Below are 21,372 nucleotides of genomic sequence, written 5' to 3'. Positions count from 1 at the left end.
GGCGGGAGCAGCAGGGGATGTAAAACTCGCCCCGATGCTGAGCCCAGCGCTGAGCACTCAGCGCTGCCACAGCTCCCTCCACTCCAGCCCAAGCCGGCGAGGAAAACGCCAGCTCTGCGATGGACACCAGCTCTGCGATGGACACCAGCTCTGCGATGGACACCAGCTCTGTAATCAACACCATCCCTGCAATCACACCAGCCCCTTCCATGACACCGCTGCCTCTTCCCCACCTCTCGCACCCTCCCAGGTTGAGCACCTCGCTATCTGACGCTTCTCCCTTCCGCTGTTGATTCAGATCCTGCCCTCTTGACCCTCTTTTTATCCTCCCCGCCCTGTGTTTTAATAGCATCATTTGAAAGTGATGATACCCCTGAAATGTGTCCAGGCACATCAACAGGAAAAGAAAAATGAGTGGGTTGGGCTTTTAGTCCACTTTGGGTGAACCATAAAGGCAAATGACGCAAAGCAGTAGTACTGTCACTGCAGAAAGTATGAGCTTCACCACACGTCACCATTTTGATTTCACACATTTAATGTCTGCAAACACCACAGACTCCCCCAGAGTGTACATGAACCAGAAAACAAAACCAACAGTACCAACTTCCCAGACTCAGCAAGCTCCAGGTTTTCTGTACTGTCCAAGGAAAGGCATTACTTAAAAACATGAGAACTGTTTAAAAAAAATCTTGAGAACACACCTTTACAACAGAAGAATGTTATTTTCAGGTAGGTACAGTGGGTTTCCTCTCCTCTGGCAGTCAGCAATGCTCAGCTCTTTCATTTTCGCTCTCCCCGTGGTGTCAGAAACAAACGTACCAGAGCAGGGCAGGGAGGAACAGCTCTGCATCCCTGTGTCACAACTCAAACAAAATGCCTTTCCATGCAGTACACTGCCCGGTGTCACCCTGGCTGCACACCAGCAGCTCTTCCCGACGGCTTGGAGAAGAACAGGAATGACCACGGACCTGTGGCTCCTGTGACACTGAACTCAGCACCCACCCACTGCCAGGTCCCGGCTGTCCCCACGGTGGGGAATAGTGTCAGCTGCCACAGAGGGCTGACCTGCATCCCTGGAATTGATTTTTGAAAGAAAGTGTCTTTATTTTTCTCCTCCCAAGCGCTCTGATGAAGGTCACATCCATAATCCATTTCCAGCAGGTAAAAACGTAGCTGTCAATAATTAACTTTGTTACCGAGCGAGAAAGTAAGTCCCACTTCGTAAAAAACCATGGATGACTCGCTCACCGGAAGAACAGAACTTGGATTAGCCTTTTACAAAATCTGTTAAACATCCTGACTACACCCTCATCACAAAGTTGTAGAATGGGTTTAAAGAAGGGAAAAAATGAACTAAGCAAGAGAAACTAAAAATCCTTATTGTAAAGAAGATTTTAAAAGAGCAATACCAGCAATCTGAGGAAGGATAAAGCACATTTTTTGTTGTTCTGAGTCTACCCCCTTGCACAAAACTCAATGTGAGAGCCTCTGCTTGGAGTTTGGTAGCACTCTCTGAACCAGGTCACACAGGGATTGGTGTGATGCTGTGATGGGGACACCGCTTTTGAGACCAACAGGAGGCAAGAAGAAGTAAACCACTAGAAAAAAAACCCACAAAGCATTCTTGATGGACTGTGGTAGGGAGCATCACAATGACGTCTGCTGGTCTCATGAAGAAGCTCAAAGCACTTCAGCAGAAGAGGTTGGGGCAGTTTGGGTCAGTCCCAGCTCCCTGGGTCACTCTGCATTTCCCAAGCAAAGGCAATGTTATCATCCTGGATCTAATAAAACTTCAGCAAATCAAGCGGCCGAGAGGCGAGCCCGGAGAAGTGTGAAATAAAATATCCGGGCTAGAAGCAGGAGTTCCTTTTCATTAAAACCAGCTGGGGCATATTGCACCCATGTGCACCTAAGGCACTGAGAGGGGGAGAGAAAGATGGAAAATTACAGCAGCTAAAGAAAAATAAGAATATCCAGAGCTCCAACAGTAAATATTTAAAGCAGCAAGGTATGTAAGCAGCTCACCCATAGCACATACCCCAAGAGCCTGCTAGTAGAAGAGGAGCAAGCTTTCTCTTGGACACTTTCTTACCCTTTTATCTCATGAGCCATGTCAGAAGCACAGCTTCACAAGAGAATCAGACCAGAAAAATCATCCCCTTGACCAAGCTGCATATGACCAAATTTTATCTGGTTTTCTACCTACATCCTCAACCCAAAAGCTTATGTTTAGCTAAATCCTTCCTCTAGAAAGGCAGGCAGCCCTGGGAAGCTGAGCCCCCATCCCAGAGGGATGGAGAACCTGCCTCCTCCCCTGGAATTGGATTTTGGGGTTCCCTGGCAGCATGGCACCAGCGTGTGTTGTACTGCTCAGCCAAATGCAGTGTTGCCACAGTCTCTGCTTTGACTTTTCCAGGCAGAACAAGGAGATTGAAGACCCTGAGACCTCCTGATGAAAGATTGCCCCACAGTGATCACATCACCTGCACTGCCTTTGATAAAGCAATCAGGTTCTGCTCCTTCTGTCCTTGTGGCAGGGATTTTCTTCAGTCACTTATCCGGCTTTCCTGCTCCTTTCTGCAGACATATCACAGGTGTTTGCAATTACATTTTAATTTTTATCTTAAAAGAGAAAGAACTTCCTTTTCAAAAGGAAGAGAGCAGATCACATCTCTTCTGTCCCTTGCTCACACAACCAAGGATCTCACTCACTGTTTTTACTGGAGCAGAAGCCTCACCTCAAGCTCCTGCTTTGATAAGACCTTTGGGATCCTCTACACAGCAACTGCTGCCCAAGATAAAATTCCTGTTCTCCAAAGCACTGGCTGCAGGAGAATTTTAGGTAAATATTTTCCTTGCTGTGTTACATTACAGTAGAAATATTTCTTGTTTCCTTACTGTGCAAGGCCACCACTGACTGCCCAGCCCTTTCTTCTCCACCATCACTCTGCTCTTCAGATGAGCAAGAAACTTCCTGCAAAGCTGTTTCATTGGCCTAGAATTGATTTCCTGCCCCCAGAAAGGCAGTCTGTAAGATCTGCTGATCACTCAGTTACAGGTACCAAGCTAAAAATGGATTGATGCCACAAGAGCTGGCAGATGCAAGAACTTTAATCCTTTTTCTCTGGGTGCTTCACCCCTGGGCTCTCCTGCCCTGCAGCAGGGATGTGCCTCGAGGGCTTCTCCAGATCTCAGCTCAAACTCCTCCAGAAGCAGCCAGTGCTGGTCACAGTCTCTGTCCTGACATGGGGATGGGAGATCACAAAGCCACCAGACTTAGAAAGTCACTTCAAGGAGAAAAAAAGTCATAAGAGAAAAAAACCAACAACCAAACAAGGAGATGGCAGGTAGAAGCCTTGGAAGATCCTTTAACAGGCTAAGGCAGAAAAGGGACTTTCCTGTCCAAACCCATTCCAAACAGCACTGTGCACTCTCCTTGCAGGCTGCTAAGAATGCAGATTTTCTTCCTCCCACAAGTCAAAGATTTCTGAACCTTGTGCAGCTCTTATCAGTCTCTCAATCTGCTGCAGTCATGAGCATCAGGCTGGGCTAGACCGGGGCCATGAGTCATTGTGGCTACCTGAGCCTTAAAGCATCTCCTACACAAAAGTGAGCAATTCACCCACAGGATCTTCCCCTTCCTCCTCGTATTTTAATTAGAAAACAAAACTCTTCATTGATTGTAGCCTTTTCCATCAAATGCTTTGAGGCTTACAGACCAAAATTACTATGTAGGAGCAGCTAAATATCATTATTATTAACCACTCAATGTTTTTTTGAGAGCCCAAATACCTTCCCTTGCTGCTGATCACGGGTGAAAGCTCCTTCCCAGCCTTTATGGGAAGCACAGGGGATGGGTGGAAGCACTTTCAGTGTGAGACACCAACCCCAGAGTGCTCAGGGCATCACCTCCAGCTCAGCACCGGGCAGCTGTGGCTGCCCCATCCCCTCAGCAGCACCAGCACAGGGCCACAGGGAGAGACAGGTCTGTGCTCACCCACAGTAGGCAGGTTATAGGAGGAGGAATGGTGAGCCACAGCTCTTCTCTCCAAGCCAAACATAAAGGCTGCTGCCATTACCTTCCCCTCCTCTCCTCTGCTCCTGCCCCCAAACCCTCTCTGCACCCAAACCCACCTGGGAGAGCTGCAGTCATCTCCTCGTGACAGCTGGGGAAACTGAGGCACAGCACAGATGTCACTGAGACTCAGGGAGCTGGAAACCATCAGAGCAGAACTGCAGAGCTGGCTGTGGCAGGGAGCAGTGCTGGGAGCCCCCTCTCCTTGGGAAGTGCTGCTGTCCCTGCCTGGGGACGGGGGGACTCCGGAAGGAAAACCAGAGCCAGTTCCCATCCCCTCCACCCATGGTTTCGTGGAGATGACGCCGTGAATCCAGCCCTGACTACGCAGGAATTGTCACGAGAGAGGCTTTCCCAAGGTCCAGGATCTTCCTGCTTCCCAAGGGTAGGAAACACGGGGAGGACGGACGCACTTCAGTGCTAGTCACACTTCCCTTCCTCCACAAGGAAACCAAGAGCATGGGAAAAGCCAAAATAATTCAAAATAGGTTTGCTAATTTGAGATTTCTGGATAATCAACTGATTTTTTTTGCTTGTTTTTTAGTGCCACAGAGCCAGGATCTACACAGGAATGGGTAGGTAAGTTTGAAGACTGGATAACAGGAAAAGGACAAAATCTGGAAGAATGGCAGATAAAGGGCTTTTAATAAAGTCTTTCCTCATGAAAAGAGTCTCAGCACAGTGGACTTCACTGCTCCAGTAGATCCCAGCACAACCACAAGCCTCCAATGTCACAAAATTAAAGTGAGTAACTCCTAAAATGTATTAAATGAGAGGCTTTTAGCACAGCAGAAACCATGAGAGCTCTGTTGTGAGCCATCCTGCATCAGTCACACCCCACAGGAAGGTGGAGAGGGGATGGGGCTGCCATCACCCACAGGTGAACCACAGGGAAGAGCTGCTGTGGGCAAAGATCACCGTTGCCAAGGGAACCAAAAAACCCAATCCAACCCCAAGTATGGTTGTGGTATAAACGGATCAATAAGGGCAGAAGTGAGAAGATTTTAAAGGGATAAGGTATAAAGGGACTGATAGGAAATCAAGGGGCAAAAGGCCAAAGAGGTTTCTGCTCATAGGAGATTAAACATGACACAAGGAGGGAGAAGGTCCCTGAACCTCCAGTTTCTCAGATATTCAGTGTACAAACAGGGCACACAGCAAACTTGTGCTCTGGGACAGAACTCCCATGGGAGCTGGATGGGCGAGGAACAAGCACAGACAACCACAGCTCCTTCTCCCCACCCAGCAGAGACAGAGCTATGAAGATCAAGGCTTGCCTTCCTGTCAGGTTTAACCCCATTAAATCAGCACCCAGAGGAGGTGCCAGCCTGCTCTGCACAGAACAAAGGATGTGTGGTCACACTGAGCAGGGAGGGGGAGTACCAGCACCCCTCCTTTCCCCTGCTAACCTGGAAACAGGGCTGGATCTGTCCTGCTCCCACTGTGCTCATCCCTGCTGGTCCCAAACACCTCCCTGGGGATTGGCAGGGTCACCCAGAGCTACCCCAGTGCTGAGGTGGGATTCAAGGCAGGGCCTTGCTGTAGGAAGGATGCTGTGGGTCAGCACCCTCTGTGCTGGGCTGGGGGGCACAGCTCTGCCCTCTCCAACACCCTCCATGGACTCTGAGCCTCATCCCCTCCAAGGAGCAATCAGCCAGCCCACTGCTGGAGGTGTGCACGCACAGGTTGAGCTCGCTGCAGCCCCATCACCCCACGTTCCACGGTGATTCCGGCCATTGTGCTGCTGAGAGCCTTGAAAGGGAAATGCTGCCCCAGCCTGGGCCAGGCACATCATCCCAGCCACCCCGGGCTCCAGGAGGGCTCTGGGGTCCCCATGGCACTGCTGCAGCTGGCAGCTGGGAGGGGAGCAGGGGAGGGGAGGGAAGCACAGCTCCCTGGTGTTGATTAAACAGCAGGGGACACTTCCAGAGGAAGGAAATGGAAAGAGGATCAGGAACTGCATCTGCCTGAACCTCAGGCAGTTCAAACAAACCCAGTCTCAAGCTCTTGCTCTTCTCAGTTTCAGGCCAGACTTTTCTACGAACCTGGGAGGTGCAATTTAGGATCCAAGCAGAAAACTGACTTAATTACTTTAATTCTTTTCTAAAAAATTAATTATTAATTGCTGCTTTTGAACATTAAGGCCAAACAGGCACAGAACTCAGAGTCTTATGACAGCACAGATGTTTTAATAGAAATAAGAGGCTTCAGAAACCTTGCTCATCCTTAATGAGTTTAACACACACAGGGCTCAGCACGTTTCCTTTGGAAAACCTTCCTGTGTGCTTAACTCCAGAAGGAATTGCAGTGCCTGGGCCTTGAGGTAGGGAACACCTTCTCACTGCTTGCACCCTTCTGAGGCAGGGGAGGGAAGAAGTGGTGAGGGTCAGTCAGAACACTGAATCCCTTGGAAAAAGACCATTTCCAGCAGTGTCAACTTCCCAGCAGTCCCTAATTAAAGAGAATTTGCAGGGATAAATAAACTGGCAGTGCTACATGCGTGCACTCCACTTCCAGATGTGCGTGTTCCGTTCTCACGTGGTGTCCGAGGCAGGGCTGCAAACTCCATCCCCGCACAGCCCAGCCCCTCTGCAGCCCCACGGACACAAATCCCTCACCATCCTGCCTCCCCCTCACATCCCAGCTGCCTTGGGCACTGTCCTTCATCCCCCCCAGTGCTGCCCATGCCTCTCCCATCGCACGAGGCCACCAGCCCCCCACGGGACCCTCCCAGCCCCACTGCAGGGCAGGCTGTGAGTTGGGAAATCTCCTCTTGCAGCCCCTGCTGCTCCCTCAGCCGCCTGCTCACGACCTTTCCAACCCAAAACTTTCCAGTCATAAATATACCAGCCTCGTGGCAGGAAACTTGCTTTTCTTGTGCTTCTCCCCTGCTTCTCACAGAGCCATTTCCAGCAGCTCTCGCTCCCTGCGCCAGCCCCCGGTTGTTTCTCCCAGCTCCTCCAAGATATTCCAGGCATGCAGCAAAATCTGCTGCAGCAAAAGACCCCAAAACTCCCTGTAAAGGCTCAGCAAGCAGCACAAGCTGCAGGTCAGGCCTCAGGAGCAGCTGTACCTCCCGATCTCCCTGCTTGCCATCAAAGGTTTTATTATTATTATTCCTTTTTGACATAAAGCAATTTGATAAGAACAATTCCCAGATGGAGCCACAGCCCCACACCCACTCAGCTTCCTCTGGACACAGTGTGGGAGCTCACTGCACAGCAGGAGGAGGACACAAGGGCAGGGGGAGAGGAAGGAGAGGAAGAATGAACACAATTTTCCTTTCCTTTTAAAGGTTTTGGCAGCTAAAGCACCAATGGGGATGCTGAGGTGTGATCATCAGCACCCACACAGCACCAAGCACCACTGGTGCCTTCCCTTTGCTCCAGCTCCACCACACAGGGATGGGAAAGGTGCACAAGGGGACAGGAATTGCTGTCAAGGTCCATGGGGTGTGTCCATGCAGGTGGGAATGTGGATCCCTGCAATGGTCTGGCCAGGGGAATGCCCTCAGCTCCACCACTGCTGCTGGGGACTGCTTGAGAAGCCTAACATGGGCACACATAAAATTAGGCAGGACTGGTGTTTTTTAACTGCTGGGCTCAAGGAATGCAAATGGAAAAGAGATGAACCACCCTGGGGACCCCTCAGTGTGGGCAGGACCTGCCTTGGCTGTTACATCTCATTAAACCATCCTCTTGGAAAGTCTATTACAGCCCTCTCAGACCTTCACTAAACACATCCAAGGTAACTCCCACTAACCAGATCCCAGGATAATCCCAGACACATCCAAGGTAATCCCCACTAACCAGATCCCAGGATAATCCCAGCAGGATCCAGTGAGGGATGGGCACCCCTAAAGCAACAGCCCTGAGCTGTGGGTTCAAGGGATCCATCCCAAATACAGGAGCAGCCTGGGAGCTCAGACTCCAGTTGCCTCTCCTGCTGGAAAAGCTCGGCAAGGGGAAGTGCAGAGCCCCCTCCAACCACAGCACACCAGTTTCTGTTCCCCAATCCATATTGCAGATACTCAGCACTGCCTACTCAGCATCTTCTACAGATGCAGAAGTTTCACAGCTGATGTAAAAACCTGGAGTAAAAAAAAAAAAAAAAAACCAACAAAAAAAGCAATGAGTCAACGTTTTTAGGGGAATTTCCCTCAGCTTCCTCTGTCTTTCCCCTGCTCAGCTCTGCTGCCTGCCCCAGACCCTGCCTGAGGCTCCCCTGCTGCAGGGTGCTTGCTCCTGCTGAGATTAAATCACGGCTGCAGGAGAGAAGTGATGCTGTCACCACCCCCAGGCTCACCCTGTCTGCTGGAACAGACTGTCACACCCTGAGCAGGACACCTGGGCTTCCCCTCCAACCTGCCCAGTGCAGCTTTCCAAGAGCCACAGCTGGCACACATGGGGACTCTGGGGATTTCAGCCTCCAGAGACAAAGGAGGACTGAAAAAAATAGAAGAAAACCAACAGGGAGATGTGCTGCAAGCAGGCCAAGAGCAGGGGCCATGCAGTGATTCCCTAAATGGGAAAGAGGCCCGTGAGCACTCTGGGGCAGAGCACCAGGCACGGAGAGAGGGCACCAAGCCAGCAGGGAGAGGGGGAGATTTCCACAAGCAATGCAAGGGGAGGGAAACTCCCCACTGGCAGCCCCTCAAGAAGCAGCAAAGCCCTGGGATGGGCTGAGCCTGGGGTCTGGAACAGGGCACAGCTCAGCCCTGAGCTGCCCTGGTGTGGGACACAGCCCTGGCTGGGGCAGCAGCACTGAGCACCTGGCTGTGCAATCAGCTCTGCCATCGTGCTCCCAGAGGACCAGAGCACAGCTCCAATGTCCTGAGGGAGCAGAGCTGGCCCTGCTCTGCAGTGACAGCCAGGGCTGGGCTGTCTCTCAGCCCCTACACTGCCCATCCTTTTGTGCCCATAAAGCCCTGTGACCAAGCTCAGCAGTGGAAGGGGAACAGGGCAAATTGTCCTTTCCAAGGAGATGTGGTCAGTGCCATCACACCAAGCCATGCCTCAAGAGGTCCTGTGTTATTTATTTTGCCATCTCCAGACTGCAGGCACCACTTGTCACCCCATCACCCACTCTGGCTCTGATGAACTCAGCAGTACCATGCTGCCTTTTTTTATTTCTTCATCTTACCAAGTGCCCATAATAACCACACCAGTTCAGGGAGGATTGGACTTGATGTTCCACCAAAAGAATTAAACTGCCCTCTTTTACGAGAAGTTAAAATAAGGTAGAAACTAAATCTGAAATGTTTTTCCTTATAAAGGAATGACAGGAGGAAAGAGCTGGATGTATTAAGCATCAGCTTTTCTCGTTCAGCAGGGACTGGCAGTGTCTATAAACTCAGAGGATGTTGCTATTCCCACACAAGTACTCACAGACAGACCAACACAGCCAAGTTTACCTTGACACAAGGGAATAAACTGCCAGACCTGGGCTCTCTCCTTGAATACTTTCCTTCTCCAGAAAAAAACCCTGCAGAACAGAACCCCCAGTCTTGTTGGTTCAACAACCAGACAACACTCATGAGAGACAAATGAAACTGTCCTGCTACCTCCTTCCAGTGCTGGGGGCACTCTGCCTTGGCTTATCAGCAACACCCTCTGCAAGAAGGACCTCAGCCCTGCAGGGACAGTGCGTCCTCAGCTCCAGCCACAGGTGTGCACATCCCGGCCAAGGACACCTCCCTGCTCTGCTCTGCTCCACTTGGGGAGGTGTTTCCAAACAAACCTTCTCCACAGCGCCTGCCTGGAGCTTGGGAAAGCATCTCCTGCCAGCTGGAGGCCAGTCAGCAATGCCTGCACTGCAGAGAAGCGCTAACAGCCCAGAGCAGCCTGGGCACTGCTCAGAGCCACAGATGCTGACCCGAGGAGCAGGGCTGGGCTGTCCCTGTTGTCACCAGCCCCTGCACAGCCCAGCTCTGCAAGAGGATGCTCTCGTGACACTCTGGTGAGCCAGGCCTGGTTGAAGCAGCCAGAGGCCAATTTGCACATAAACAGCCAATTAGTTGGAGAAAGAGATGCCCCCTTGGTGGCTTGCCAGTCTGGAGACAGATTTAAGACTTGCGGGAATTCAATCTCCGGTCCAGATATCACTGTGGCCAAGCAGGCCACCTCCTCTGCTGGCCTCTGGGACAGCCTCTGGCAGCACAATAAAAGGAGTATTTAGCAAAGCTACAGACTCGCTTGAAAAATCTTGAGGCCGATGAGGCATTTTGCAGCCAAGCTCGGTATAAACACATTGATAATGCTGTTAGCATGGGGCTGGGAGGAGCAGGGCTGCACAGCAACAGCAGGGCTCTGTCTGCCTCAAGAAAGCTCCTTTCTTGCCATGCATAAGTTTAATCCATGATCTGTGCCTGCTGCCAGCCACAGCCATACCAAAACCTGCTCACCTCATCTGTCCTGCACACATCCACGGCTCTGAGCGAGGCAGGAGCAGCAGAAGCGCAGGGCTCGCTCACAAACCCCTCTGTGCTCTGTGCTGTCCTGCCCTGCGGTCACACCCCCACCCTGTCCTCATCAAACACCTTCCTCAGAGCCAGGGGTGGGCAGCAGCCTCAGCACCCTCACATCAGAGGTGGGGAAAAGCCCCAGGGGGAGCAGCTCTGATGGGACTCATCTCAAACCAGCTCTTAGACAAGAAGATCCATCTGTGCCCTACGATGGAACCATGCGATGGTGGGGTTGAAGGGACCTTTGAAGGCCATCTAGTCCAGCTCTCTGCAACAAACAGCTGGTCTTCAACTAGATAATGTTGCTCAGAGACCTGTACAGCCCATCCAGGGGACACATCTGTGCCCTGAGGGCAGAGAGGCTGGGGGACAATCTAGCACCAACACTCAATGTCACCTCCTGCTCACAGAAACCTTCCTGCCCCCACATCCCCTCTGCACCTCTCAGAGAGGGGCTGGCCCAGCTCTGTGGGCAGGAAATAGCCTCACCAGCCACAGGATCAGAGCATCCTTGGTCTGCTGAGGATTTGGGACACTTGGATTCACCTTTGGTCCCGCTGGTGCAGAATAAAGCCTGTGTGCCCATCCCTGGCAGATCTGCCTTGATGGGGCTGTCACTCTGATTTGTGTCGCTCAGTAGCTTGGCTGATTGCTTGAGAAAAGCCAGGTTTGTCCTGGTCCCTGAGCTCAGCCAGCCGTGCACTGCCTGCAGCCATCTCCAACTGCAGGGGACACAGACACGAAACTCTGGTGAGGCAATGGCAGCACGAGTCAAACTCCTGGAAATGCACACGTGAAGACATTCCTGGAGCTCACAGGAACACCCCCCTCAGCTCCTGCTGCCACCCTGCATCCCTCACACCTGCTGGCCACCTGCCACCACCCCGGAGTCATCCCTGTGTCACCATAAACATTTCATTAGAACTGGAGCAAGCACTTCAGGCACAATGAATATTCATGCTGCCTTCCTCAGTGGTGAGCTGGGGTCCCAGCACAGCACAAGCTCTGCAAAGCCTTCCCTACCCTCTCACAAGGCACTGAAGCGTGGGAGTTGAACAAGGATCAGTATTATCCACTAAACCACAGGATGAGCTTTGCAGGAACTGGCAGGCTGGATTGTTTCCAGTTGCTCAAGAAGGCAAATAGCCCAGCCCAGTCCTCTCGTGACAGATGTGTGCAGCATTTGCAGGCTGGAGAATGGGAAGAGAGCCCATCCCCACCCTGATCACCAGGCAGGGTCACACTGCTCTCACACCTCCAGCAATGCCTGTTGCTCAGAGGCAGAGTGGCACTCTCCAACAATTCTCTTAATTTTCCTGAATTGGGCCTTTAAAAAGCACTTTGAAGGCAGCAGTTTCCTTCTAGGTCTTGCAGGCTGATAGAGAGAAGAGCTGGCAAAACTCAAGGAAGGCTGTCAAAGGAATGAAGCAAAATAAACCCCTCACCTTAGAAGGAAACAGCCACAGGCTCTGACAAAGGAATAAAGTAAAATAAACCCCTCATCTTATAAGGAATCAGCCACAGGCTCTCCACAGTGCAGCACAGCCTGGGCTTGGCCTGGGAAGGGCTGACTGGAGTTCACATCATGCAGCACAAGGAGGGTTACTGGGGATGAACTGGGCATCTTCCAGGGAGAAACATCCCAAACCACACACAATTCCAGGTGTTCCACACGGTCTGGAGCTTCCAGAAAGGTTTCCCACCCCAAAGACAAGGACCTCTTTGCATCTTATCACCACTCCTGATCTGCTCCATGACAATAACTCTGTCTTTCAACCACATCCAAAGACAGACTGCGTGTCTGGATCTTTCCTCTATCACAAGGGCTCCCCCAGCCCATACCAGTCACACAAGGATGAATTTCCAGAGCCAGCAGAATTTCAGCAGGATATCTTTGGCCTGCCCTTTGGTGTGGCTCCTGAGGGAGCTGAGCAGCTCTCCTGGAGCAGCACTGGAAGATCCCACAGGAACAGCCATCAAGCTACTCAGACCTCAGTTTTGAGGACAACAAAATCTTCCATCCTGGCACTGAAAGGGCCCCAGTACGTGTTAACTGTGCCTTTCTTCCTTTGCCTCTGACCCTCACACCCAGAGCTGGGAGCTGCTCACAGCCAAGCCCACGCAGTGAGTGCTGCCTCAGCTCCAGAGCCAAGGAAACCCCTGTGGAGTTCAGCCTGTCATAGCAGCAGAGTGTCAGAAATCACCAAAGGGCCAGGCCCTGTCACACATTATCCAGATTTATTGTGACTCTCCTTCCCTGAGGGACCTGGAAATCTCAGAGTGCCTTGGCTTCAGGGCAAGCCCATGAAGTGCAGCTCCTCAAAGCCCACGTCCTGCTGCTCCACTTTCCAGCTCCACCCAGCCCCAGAAGCTCCCAGAGGTGTGGCATCCTCCTTTGCCTGCCAGCCCGGAGATAAACCTCCACTCCTACGCCTTCCTCGGGAGAAAAACCTGATTGTGGTGGAGCGGGAGGGCAGCATCCTGAACTGCTGGGAAGCCACATCTGCAGGAGGGCACAGGGGAGGTGACAGACGCAGGTGGAGCCACACAATCAGATCCAAGCTCCTCCAGATGACCCTGCTGGCCTCCTGCTCTGTGTGGGTCAGCTCCCAACACCTCCAGCAGCAGCGGGCACTGGGATGGCCCAAAGGCACCTCTCACCCCATGGATCCTTGCTCTGCCCATCCCTTCCCAAGCTCACAGAGCTAACAAAGCTTGTGGGGCAGCTCTGCCTCTCGCAGGGGACTGTCAGCAGTTTGCAGAGTGCCCGTCCAGGCTCGCACACGAACGGAGGATGTTTGTGTAACCCTCGGGAAGCGCCGAGCGCAGCAGGGCTGCCCGGGAATGCAGAGCTGGTGGAGCTCTGACAGCCACGTCAGCCCACATCTCTGCCCTCCACTCACAGTAATGAAAGGGCAGCTTCCTATTGAATGGAAAATAGCAAAGTCCTTGCAGTGCAAGATGTTCTTGGTCACGGCAGATGCGGCTGATGAGCGCAGTGTTAAATCCAAGTGGCCACTTCCAGCGCTTCCTGAGAGAGACCAGCTCCCCACAGAGCCAATTCTGCATCTCTGCTGGAAAACACCAGGTTTGCTCATTGTTGTTGGTTTCTCTTTATTGTTTTTAAAGCCAGTTTCTTTTCCAAGCCAGTAACAGGACTGAAAACCAGCCTGGCTTTATTGCTTAAGTGCATGCAATACCAATAGAGGGCTATGAAGGGAATGTTTTTGATGGCTTGTTTTGATGATGGATCTGACACATTTGCTTGAAAAAAGAAAATCTCATTCATGAGCAGCTTTCCTCGGAAAGCAGCTTCACAAATATTGGCAGCTCCTGATGCTAATTAACTTTCCTAACAATGAGAAAAGTACTAAAAGCATCCAAAAGGCAATGAAGAGCAAGTCAGGCACCTGGGAGTCAACATCTAAAGAACCTGGAGGGAAATATGTGAGAGTCACTGGGAGCTGAGGACCTCAGACAGGCAGAGGTACCTGGGTTTCAGATGAAGGTGATGCCTCCACACCTCATCTTCACCATCCTCACACAGATTACCACACTCTACACATCCCCTGACACTGCTGACCTCCACAGTTCAATGCAATTCCTGTTTAATATTTAAACAGAGAAGGAAGCATGAGAGACACTTCAATTAACTCAAACAGCTTCTCCCAGATGGCCAGAGGCAATTAGGGAACACACCTGCTTCTGCTGGTCCTTCCCAGCTGCAGGAAGATTCTGCATCACCACCTGAAGAGATGCAGGGAGAAGCAGCAACCTCAATTTCAACTCAAAACACAACATGAACTTCTGCCAAAGTTCAGGCAACCTCTGCCCCCTGAAGCTATCCTTGGGTTCACACTGGGTTTGAAGCCAGCACGGTGGAGTTTGACAGGAAAAGCTGACACTTTGGATACACTCGTATGTCAACAGCTACAACTTTTTACTTCACGGGGAAATCTGTCAGCAGAACATCCTGTCACAGCCAAGGTGCCTTTGAGCAGCGTGTCCAGCACAGAACCGGATTTCCCACGGTTTATGTTGGGCAATGTTTGCTGCTGCCAGGGCACAGAGGGGCTCCCAGCAGGGAGAGGGCACTGACAGCACCAAAGCAACCTGCAGTCTTGTACAAGAGGGGGCTGCCAGAGAAAAGCAGCAAATGCTGGGGTCTGATGGATAATTAGTGCTGTAGGGTGAATCCTTCAATGCAGAAAAATGGGTGCCCTGCTGTCAGCCTGTTGTTTGGATTCACATTTCTCTGTGAGCAACACACAGCAAAATGAACCTCTTCTTGTTATCACAGAATCACAAAATGGGTTGGGTTGAAGGAACCTTAAAGATCAGCTTGTTTCAGCCCCTCTGCCATGGGCACCTTCCACTGTCCCCAGCCCTGTCCAGCCTGGCCTTGGACACTTCCAGGGATGGAGCACACAAAGCATCTGGCAGAGGAGCCAATCTTGGGCGAGCAGGCAAACCTGAGCTTTACCAGAGACAGAGCAGGGCTCTGCTGGCCTGCACTGGGGAATGCACACAGGGAGAGAGGGGGAGGAAGGCAAGGAGCCAAGAGAGGGAGAGCTCAGGCTGAGACCCCACCCTGGCTGCTCAAACCCTCCTGGTACCCCTCTGCTGCCTCTGAGGCCCTTTTCTCCAAAATACCTCTTCTTCCTGCAGGCCTGCAGCACTGTGTGATTCCCACAGCTCTCTGGCAGTCCCCACAGGCAAAGCAGCTCTGCATCACCCACTGTCAAATATTCCCCTTCCTCCACCCCTTGTACCTCTGGCTGTCACCTCCTGCCCTGGTGCAGAGCAGGATAAAGCTTCCTTTCCAGCTACAAAAAGCCACTCTCTGAGCAGGATGAAGGGGGAGCTGTGGAGCTGGACAGAGGTGAGCACAGGACACCAGAGGTGTGTTTTACCAATCTGAGCATCTCCCATGAGATGAAGAGCAGTTTGAGCAGCCCAGCTGCTGCACAGGTGTACCTACAGCAAGACAAGACCATGACACAACCTCTTGCTGTATCATTTTGGAGCAAGGCCAGGAGCAGGATCCAAACCACACAGCTCCATCAGTGCTCAGGGCACCACGTGAGATTTGGGAGCATCCCATGGCCTCACAGCACAGCCAGCACAACGCCCCAGCACAGAGCCCAGTACCACCAGTGACAACAGACACTGCCACAAACAGCTCCTGGAACTCCAGCAACATCAGTCACTGGAACAAACTGGGGAGCAAAGGGGAGACAGACAGCCTGCACTTCAACAGGCTTCTCCAGTGAGTGTCTCAAGGGGTGAAGAGGTGCAGAACAGGATCCAGGACAGCCCTGCTGGATGGAAACACCACCTAGAGCACTCAGCTCTGTGCAGAGGGGAGTGGGGAGGGTTTCCTGGTCCGTGGCCAACACTGCTGTTTATGGAGGATATGCCTTCCCCAGGGTGTGTTTCAACAGAGAGCACGAGACTCACAGTTTCATGTTCACTTTCCCTCTCCACCCACCGGGAACTTCTGATATTTTCTGGGAAAAAAACCCACTCTAAAACAACCAACAGTTCACCAACCTCGGTGCTTTCCAAACAGGCTCCCTTCCCTGAGGAGCAGCTGTCAATACAGAGTTCAGCCAGGGCTTTTCAGGCAGCTGAAGTCAGGTTTGACCAGTTCTCCACTTGAATCAAAGAATGTGAGAAAGGGGAGAACTGGGAAATATCTTAGGTGCTGAAGCCCTCTTCATGGCCCAACAGCTTATCTGCTCTCAAGGTTGCCTGCTTTGCCCCTATCTTGATAAATCTGTGAACAATTAAACACTAACCCTCTTGGTGAGTGTTCCTGGAGTGGCAGCTCCAGCCTTGTCACTCTACAGAACTGAGAAAAGCCACAGGGGAAAGGAAAACAATTAAGCAAAATGAAATGTTTCAGGGCTGGGGAGGGAGAACTGGGGGAATTGGTAGAGCCCTACAGGATCACCCTCATTGCCAGGGGAAGGGAGGGCAAAGTTTAAAAACTTTTTAAAAGGGCAGGGAAGGGATGGCCAGGTTGGTGTGCTCTGCCATCTCCCCAGGGAACAGCGGAGGTGTTGGTGATGAGAGGGGCAGGGAAGGGACACATCAGGAGTGCTGGGTGCTGCTGTGGCTGTGAGCACAGCCCTGGCAGCTCCAGCATCTCTCCAGAGGAAGCTCTGCCTGTCCAGCCACACCTTCAGCTCCTGAGGAATGGACGTTGCCAGCAGACAATAAACTCTTGCTCTTTGGCCCACACCCCCAGCAGGGACAGATGCAGTGGAGCAGCTCCTGATGTGCACCTCCAGCCCACCCCACACCTCAGAGCCCCATCCCAGCCCTGCCTGGGGTGCTGACACAGCCAAGGGTCAAATTCCCAGCTTTAGCACCACAAATCCCTCCCAGCTGCCTAGCAGCAGATCCTGAAGTGCCAAGGAAAAGCGGAAAGTATCCACCTCATTTTCCATCCCAGGAAGTGAGAGCACACGTGTTAAATGATTTACGCAAGGGCACGGAGCGATTCAGGGAAGAGCAGGAAGAGAACTCCAACAGCTCCGCTTTAAAGTGCCACGGGATCATCCCCTCCTGCTGCTGCCTCAGTCCTGACTCACCAGTAAATAAAAGCTGTGCCAAAAAGCAAATCTGTTCGGGACAGGGGAACCCCGATGCTGTTAGGAGAGGGGCACCCCTGTGCTTTTAGCACATAGTAGTGATAAACATTGTCCATTTTACTGAATAAAACCCCTCCCTGAAAGGACATAAATCAGAATTTATTGTCCTCAGATCTAAACCTCAGCAGTTATTTGCTTTTTACAGCCAGATACAACCTTTCAGAGGTGAAATTAAGTGGAAATTAAGGATGAAGGGACATCCCTGGGACAGGAGAAGTGATGCAGGTGTGGGCAGGGGGGCTGGAGCGGGGATTGTGGCAGCTCCGGGGCTGGGCAGGGCAGGGCAGGGCAGTGCCCAGCTCATCCCTCCAGCCCCAGGGTGCACCGGGGACATCTCCAGCCCCCAGAGCATCCCTGTCCCGCAGTCAGGACCCGTGTCCCACCCCCGCCTGAGCCTGTACCCGCTCCCAGCCCCCGCACATCCCTGGGGATGCGGCTGAGTCAGCGGCAGTGCCAGACTCGTGAGTCAAAGGGGCGATGGCCACAGCCTGGGGATGCTGACACATCCACCCTTCAGCCCTGCAAACCGCGGGGCTGTGGCATGCTGAGGGGCAGGGGGGCTCTGGTGCCTTGGAGTGTGACCTGGAACAGAGGTTAGACAAAAATAAGGGGATAAAGTGGGGATTTATTAAAGGCCTCCATCACACACACCCTCCCAGAGACTACACCCAAGATGGACAATGGTCGTGAGTTTTTCAGATTGATATAAATTTGCTCCATTTACATATCAAGGTTTAATCCTTCAATTACAGCTTCAGGGAATGAAGTCATATTCCCCCAGTTTGTTCCTCCCAATTCACTTTTGTTTACACTTTTTTGTGTTCTCAGGCCTGGAAGGATTGTTCTGTCTGAGCAAAATGTGAAGAGAGCTTGCTAACAACACAGAGCTCAGAGTTCTGCACTAAAGCAGTACAGGATTGGAAAAATATAAAAGCTAAAAACAAAGCATCAATCATCAAGGTCCAGCCCAGGGCTCTCAGTCACCTGAGATGGGACAGATTTCCTGGAGGCATCCTGATGGGTAGTGAAGCCAGCCAAGGTGTTTCTCATGCGGGGATCACTCCCCGATTGTGCTAAAAAAGCAGCAAGAAGTTTTGGCATGTTCTTTACAGGGTATAGGTTTGCAAAGGTCGGCTGAAGCATCAGGAAAAGCTCTTTGCACTCCTTCACACATGGAGTAGCCAAAGAAACAGATCTCTGGACTGGAAAATGGGAGATCTGAGGCTGATGTCCTGCAAGCCCCAAGCAAACGACTCTTTACAAGTCACCTTGTGAAGAGACATCACAACGCTCCTGTAAATGTCATCAGGACCTTGCCTCCAGCTACACTCAGAGCAATCATCACCCACAGGCTCTGCCCAGAGCTGGGGGCCCTGCAGCAGTGTCACAGCAGCAGCAGGGACAGAGATCCACGCTCACCACCCTGGGCAGGACAGCAGCCCTGGGCTGGGATGAACCTCCCAAGCCTGGACTGCCCCCAGGGCAGGGCAGCACAGTGCTCTGCATTCCCTGCACCACTCAGGTAAAAAGGGCTGGAAAGTTCTCTGCTGACAGCCTGGGGAGAGCCAGGGATCAGCAGCCACAGCAGCTGGGGCCAGGCAGCCCCAGGAGCTCCTGGGGAAGATGCAGACACAGACCCTCCCACAGGACCCTGCTGCTCCCCAGCCTCCAACAGGGACCTGCTCAAACCTACAGAGCCACAATCTCAGAAGCACCAAAACAGAGGGAGTTCATGACCTGCTGAGCTCACCCAAAGTCAGCAGCACAGGGACAGAATCCCAGACCCAGGCACCAGAACCAGCATTCCCCATACCAAGATGTGCCTGCCCAACACAACTGGTGCCTGCAGGTTCTTCCCTTCCTTCTTTTTCTCCCAGGTAAAGCAGAAACTGTCCCTGGACTCAAATCCTGGGTTCAGGTCCTGATCCAAGCTCCCCAGCCTGCAGCTTCACACCACTCAGCTCCCAGGAGCTGATTTCAGCTTCATGGGTGTCCTTCAAAACAATCCTTCCTGCCAGCTCAGGATTTTAACTCTCCATTTGTCCTCCTACACCCCCCAGATGATGGATTCTGCCCCTGACAGAGGCTCTGGCTTCATCAGAGCTGCTTCAGCCAATGTGGGTCACTCCATCCTCTGTGTGCTGGGCAGGTTTGGTGCTCCCTGCACTGCCAGGGGTCAGGCACCCAGCAAACACACAGCAAGCACCCAGCAAGCACCCAGCAAACACCCAGCAAGCACCCAGCAAACATCCAACAAACACCCCAGCAAACACCCCAGCAAACACCCAGCAAGCACCCAGCAAACATCCAACAAACACCCAGCAAACATCCAGCAAACATCCAACAAACACCCAGCAAACACCCCAGCAAACACCCAGCAAACATCCAACAAACACCCAGCAAACACCCAGCAAACACCCAGCAAACATCCAGCAAACACCCAGCAAACATCCAGCAAACATCCAACAAACACCCAGCAAACATCCCAGCAAACACCCAGCAAACATCCAGCAAACACCCAGCAAGCACCCAGCAAACACCCCAGCAAGCACCCAGCAAACATCCAACAAACACCCAGCAAACATCCCAGCAAACACCCCAGCAAACACCCCAGCAAACATCCCAGCAAACACCCAGCAAGCACCCAGCAAACATCCCAGCAAACATCCAACAAACACCCAGCAAACACCCAGCAAACACCCAGCAAACACCCAGCAAACATCCCAGCAAACACCCCAGCAAACACCCAGCAAACACCCAGCAAACATCCCAGCAAACACCCCAGCAAACACCCAGCAAGCACCCCAGCAAACACCCAGCAAGCACCCCAGCAAACACCCAGCAAACACCCCAGCAAACACCCCAGCAAGCACCCAGCAAACACCCCAGCAAACACCCAGCAAACACCCCAGCAAGCACCCAGCAAACACCCAGCACCCACCCCTGCCCCCCAAACCCCTCATGTCAGCCTCTCCTCTCATCAGCAAGGCCTGTGACACCAAGGCCCCTCTGTCACCATGACCAAGACATGGAAGCACAAAACCCTGGAAAGAAAAAGGCAGCTGAAACTAATAAAGAACCCACATCCTGCAGCCTTGGGAAGGAGAGGAGAAAGTGCTCCATGCAGGCAGGCAGTGCCAGCTGGCAGGGGTGGGCTGCTGGCATCAACAGGCTGGGAAGCTGTGGAGAGAGAACCCAGCTTTGGGGGAGTCAGGGAGAGTAATATATGGACCAATTCCTTTGTGAGCAGCCACACCAGAGGGTGCCCACACCTCTGTGCCTTGACCCAATGGGATTCTGAAAAAAAATTAGACAACAAAAGCCAACAAAAGACAACAAAAATTATGAGTATTTGTCTGCTCCAATGTGCCAGAGACCAAGCTTGGATTGTCTTGATAATATGGTTTAATTTTCCAGACTGAGCAGGCAGCAGTGAAATGCAAACCCACCATTATTTCCACAGCCTGGAGTTACATCATGGCCAAAGCTGCAACCTGGAGATGCTGCAGAGCTAATGGCAGGCTCCCCTCAACCCCTGCACCCAATCCAAGCAATCCCACTGATCCCCTGCCAAACTGGCTCCACTGGAAACCAGAGTTTGCTTCAAGAACAACTGCCTTAGTTTATAAGGTACCTGGTAATGATGGAATCACAAAATTAATGCAGATCTGTTTATGCAGCACCAGCTTCACACAGCAAAAAAAAATCTTTGTTTTGATACAAGAAAGACATTTTTACAGGGAGAACAATCAGCTATTGGGACAAGCTCCCCAGGGACACGGCACAGTCCCCACTGTAGAGGTTTTCAGGATATAATTGAGCACTATGTTAGGTAGTCTTATTTAGGCTCCCTTTCCCACAAAAGGCTGGGCCAGGTGATCTTTTGGCATCCATTCCAACCTGGGCTGTCATTCCATGAAAAAACACACTCTCAGATTTATTGTGTGATTATTTGCTTGTAAAACTAATGCATTTTATTCACCTGTAAACCTCTGCCCATTCTCCCCCCAAGCCACAATCCAGAGCTGTTTATAAGTCTCTAACAACACTCTTGGCATCAGCAGCCCAAAATTCTGTTAAAAAGCTTCCACTGAAGGGCTGTTTCACTTCACCTGCACTCAAACAGCAGCTCCATCCTGCAGCACAGGCTCACAGTTGTCCTGTGGCAGGGAAGC

The 21,372-nt window shown here is 52.0% G+C and overlaps 1 protein-coding gene across 3 annotated transcripts in view; it reads right to left on the bottom strand.

Moving 5' to 3' along the window:
- SEPTIN9 (septin 9) overlaps positions 1-21,372 on the bottom strand; it is a 134,592-nt gene that overhangs the window by 72,150 nt on the left and 41,070 nt on the right. The gene's annotated exons all lie outside the window — the stretch shown is intronic.

The sequence above is a fragment of the Catharus ustulatus genome, chromosome 20 (assembly GCF_009819885.2).
Source record: "Catharus ustulatus isolate bCatUst1 chromosome 20, bCatUst1.pri.v2, whole genome shotgun sequence".
NCBI classification, from domain to species: Eukaryota; Metazoa; Chordata; class Aves; order Passeriformes; family Turdidae; genus Catharus; species Catharus ustulatus.
This window is presented reverse-complemented; position numbering and strand designations above follow the sequence as displayed.